Source organism: Monodelphis domestica, chromosome 8 (assembly GCF_027887165.1).
Source record: "Monodelphis domestica isolate mMonDom1 chromosome 8, mMonDom1.pri, whole genome shotgun sequence".
Lineage (NCBI taxonomy): Eukaryota > Metazoa > Chordata > Mammalia > Didelphimorphia > Didelphidae > Monodelphis > Monodelphis domestica.
Window position 1 is genome coordinate 157,854,494 of NC_077234.1, and position 4,806 is coordinate 157,859,299.

General features: G+C 39.9%; 1 pseudogene; it reads right to left on the reverse strand.

Moving 5' to 3' along the window:
• Positions 1-294: 294 nt before the first annotated feature.
• LOC100027404 (serine/threonine-protein kinase H1-like) lies at positions 295-1,652 on the reverse strand (annotated as a pseudogene).
• Between the last annotated feature and the right edge of the window lie 3,154 nt (positions 1,653-4,806).

Here is a 4,806-nt window from a genome sequence, read left to right on the forward strand (position 1 = left end):
TTGCTTTGCTTATGCAGCATTAATATCTCAAGTACTTAACAAGTTCCAGGTATATAGTAAGGGCTTAATAAATGTTTGCCTGCTTGTCATTAATAAGAAAATAATTCTGGCCACGTAGAGTGATATAAAATTATAGTACATGGAAAATAGAATTTTAAACCAGCCACAATTAAATGGCTATTTATATTGAACAAATCTACGAATTCAAATTTTAAAAAATAGATATACTTTCTAGACTCTTTCTAAAAAATCCATACCTTCTGTAATATTTAATGTGCAAGGAAAGCTGATGGCTCAGCCATTATACTGCTGCTGGTAGTGCAGGTTAAGTTCCTGCAGTTCCCGCTCACAAACATGCCAAGACTTATTGGATTTGGTAGAGCGACTGGAGCATGTAGACTGGGCTGACTTGGTGCTTTGGCATCGAGAAGATGCCCTCTTAAGAACATTCTGGGAAATTGAACAGTGAAGGTTCTTCATGGAAGAAGAGGCAGCCATGCTCACCACCCATGGGTGCTTCAAGGCTTGGAGAGCTGTCATCCTGGCACCAGGATCCACAGTTAGCATATGATCAATGAAATCCTTTGCCAAATTTGACACACTGGGCCAGGGCTCCCCTGAGTAACTATACTTCCCCTTTAGGATCTGTCAGTAGAGTCTTGAGCGGTTGTCATCTTCAAAAGGCATAGTTCCACTCAGCAGAATGTATGATATGACCCCCAGGGCCCACATATCCACAGTTAGTGTAGGGCTTCCTGACCAGTATCTCTGGAGCAATGTACTCTGGAGTGCCACAGGTAGTCTTCATAAGGCAGTCATCCCCTTTTTTCCGGGCACTTGCCAACCCGAAGTCAGTGATCATAATCTTAGAGTCTATGCCTGGATGATAATACAGCAAGTTTTCTGGTTTCAGATCCCGATGTATGATACCCAAAGTGTGCAAGTACTTGACCCCATCCAGCACCATCTGCAGAACCCGGGTGGCATCCCTCTCAGTAAAGGAGCCTTTGGCAATGATCCAGTCAGATAGTTCTCCCCTAGTGGCTAGCTCCATCACCATGTAAACACGTTCCTGTGTCTCAAATACTTCAATGAGCTGGATGATGTTAGTATGGCGAACATGTCGCAAGACACATAGCTCAGACTCACACACTTCCCTCCCTTCTCGGTACTTTGTCTCAATCATCTTAATGGCATAGGATTGTTTGGTGGCTTTATGCTCTACTCGAACAACTCTGCTGAAGCTGCCCCGTCCAATCAAGGCCTTAATATCATATTTAGCAGTTACTCATGGATCAAATTTGGCCTGATATTTGGCCACTCTGGTCCTTCGGGGCTCATGAGGCTCCATGTGACTAGCCAGATGAGTTCCTGGATATGGTTGAATGTGATAAGGGTAATGGGGATCCAGCTTTAAGGGTCCCAACACCATCATCTTTGATGAAATGCTTGTACACATCAGTCTTATGGCCAGTATAAGGCTCAACCTTTTTGACCAGATCCAGTTGTACATCCTTGAGAGGCTCAGGAAGGACCTTACTTGTCCCACAGCTCATCACAGAAGGGAACTAAGCAGCCATGGAGGCATTCTCTCAGGTCAAGGACAGCAGGATCTGCTGTGCAAGCCGTGTCTCTGTCTACACCTCAAACCCCACACAGCCTCCTCCACTCCTTGGCGGCTTCCACCACCTCCATCCTCTTGCGTCAGCGTCATTGCGTCATTATCTAATTGGGTTTCTTCTTCTATCTGTTCTTTAGTTTTATTTTGTGCTTTAGGCACCCCACACTCTATCTGCATGCAGTCTCCTTCCTTTTCATTTTTCCCATTTCCTTTCCCATTTTTCCTTTTTGATGTTACCTCATGTACCTGGCTTCATAACTGACTTTGTTTGGCAGCACCTGAGACTACTTGAGAATAATGTAGTTTCGCTCTTTGTTGGATGTATCTCTCCATGGTTTCTAAATTTGGTGCTTGCAATGATTTCTTGCAATTACAATCACAACATTTTGTATTTGTTTGTGTATTATTGCTGCTATACTTTACGTTGCTTTTCCAAGACCTTTGTTTGTTATTAGCTTGGAATAATTGTGCTTTTAAATAACAGTCTCGAACCATGTGACCCATTTTTCCACAGAGGAAACAACTGGGTAAATTTCTCCTTTGATTACTTTGTGTGTAATTTCTTGTGGGTTTGTATGATTGCAGAGTGGCTAGATTTTTTATTTCTTCAATTTCTTTATGTTTACTTGTGCTATTTGCCTCCTTGAGCTTGGTTTTAAGCTCTTTTATTATTTCATCCTTTTCCTCTAGCATTTCTTTATGACCTGTAAATATGTAAGTTACAGTTTTTCTTAAATCTTCCAGACTTAGTGTTTCCCAATCTGGGCATTGAAGTTTAAAATATGATCTTATTGGTGTGTTACTGCCTTTCACAAATTGTCTCCTTATGTGTTGGAGATTTTGTTCAGTTAAATTTTCAAATCCAAGCACATCCTCTGCTACTTCAATCACTCTATCGAGGAACTTAGATGAATGTTCCCCACTTTCCTGTCTAAATTTCTCAAAATTTCCCCAAGTATCTGGTCTTTTTGAAAAACTTTTCATTGCCTCTAATAGATCTTCTCTGGCCTTTTTTAGATAACGTAGATTTTCATTATTAGATAACTCTAACTCTGTTCCTTCCTCTGGCCATGATGTTAAATTTGGATTTTTTTTTCTAGTTTCATCAAGGAATTGCTGTTTTTCCCTTTTTGAAAATAATTCTGAGAGAAGAATTTCAGTGTCCTGGAAATCTGGATCATAAAGCCTAATTGCTCTTTTAAATTCTTTTAAACATCTCATCGGTTCTGAAAACCAGGAAGGCATCCATTTTTTTCAGACTTTCAAGGTCAGCTGTTGTAACTGGTTTATGTGTTTTAATATGAATTATGCTGCTATCTGGTTGTAGGCTTGTTTGATCTCTTAGTGGCAATATTGGTTGGTATTCCTCCTTCAGCCCCATCTGTATTTTCTTGCTGAACTACATTGTTATTTTTAGGTATGTCTTGTTGTGTGTTAATACCTTTGCCACATTGTATCTCTTCACTCAGTTGCTTCATCATTTCCTTTAGTTGCATCATCTCCTCTTTTATAGCTAAAATAGTCACAGCCATTTCATTATCTTTTGCTTTTTTTCCAAAAATTAGATGCACACTTTTTTTTAGGGCATAGTATAATTTGGTTACGAAGAATAATGCTCCAGCATATGTGGGAATGAATGAAATCAGGCGATACATACTTATATTCAGCCATTGCAAAGTTTCATAGATGCTAAGCAGAAAATAAATATAATCTGGAATCGTGACAAAAAATAAGTTGTAAAACATATATAAGAATATACAATCCAGGCTAGGTAACCCATGGCAAGTAATAGTTTCTTTGCCTTCTTGTATCTTGAAAAGCTTTTTGCAACAGAAAAAAATGTTTTTAAGTCTAGCCCTTTAAGAGTTGCCTCCTCCCTTCAGGAGGAGGGGTTTCTTTTGGGTGTGGTATCACTAGGCAGATTAGTTGCACTCAGCACTGCTCTCAAAATGGTTACTTTTCACAGTCACACAGGCTTTTGAAATGTATGCAGGCCCAATTTTTTCAAATTCTTGACAAAGTAGGTTGGAAAACCTAGCTGGCTCTGCCAAAAACTGTAATATTTATTGGGAAAGGAAATAGAATTGGAAAAATGGGGATTTGGGGAGGTTTTTTGGGCTATGGAGGAGAGAGGGGAGAGAGGGTATTTTTCTTGGTGAGGCAAGGGAGGGAGATGCCCCCTGCTGAGAGGAAACATCAGGGATCCAATAAGAATTGTTTGTCCTGGAATGATTGAACTGAAGTTCAGCTCCCTCTATGACCAAAAAAGATAGTCCACTTATCTGACTGTGAATTCAAATAATATAAAGTTTAATAACCAGTTGGGATTGGAGTTTTTTCTCAGCTTCATAGCTGAGGCCAGGCCCCAGAGGCTGGCGGAGGGTTTTCCCACTCCCGACTACTCTATATCAGTCCAGTTTTGTCTTTTTAGAATCTTAGCAGTAGACAGAAAGCAAACAAGAACAGTTCTAACCTTCAGAAGAGATTTGGCTTGAATCTTCAAGCTGAACCAAGAAAGAGGCGGCACACCACACCAGACTGGGCTGAACAAGCTCCTACCTCCTCCAACACCAGGAAGCAAGACCCACCCCCACAGGAAGGAAGTGCTAGTCACCAGACCCAACTGCCACTCCCAGTTGGCCCCTTCCCCCACAAACTGTCCTTTCCCAATAAATATTACACTTCCATCTTAGAATCAATGCTAAGTTTAGTTCCAAGGCAGAAGAGAGGTAAGGCTAGGTTTACCTAGGGGTTATGTTACTTGTCCGAGGTTGGACAACTAGGAAATGTCTGAGGTCATATTTGAACCAAGGATTTAAGCCTGGTTCTCAATCCACTAAGCATCTGTCTGGGTCCCTAAGTTCTTCACCTTTCTGTATTTATAATGCCTAGCACAGAGCCAGGTACATAATAGATGTTTAATAAATGTTTATTAATTCATTAATAAAATTCTGGCAAAATATTGACAATTTAAAATTTGAATGTGTAAAATGGAGACTTTTATATAAATTCTAGTTTTTCTGGGCCTAAATATACCTTAAAGTTAGGCATCGAAACATTAATGGACAGACCTTTTAGTCTCACTTAACAATATCATGAATGAATGACTAAAGCATATATTAAGCACTTAATATGTACAAAACACTGGGCTAAGCATTTGGAATACAGATTTAAAAATTAAGCCA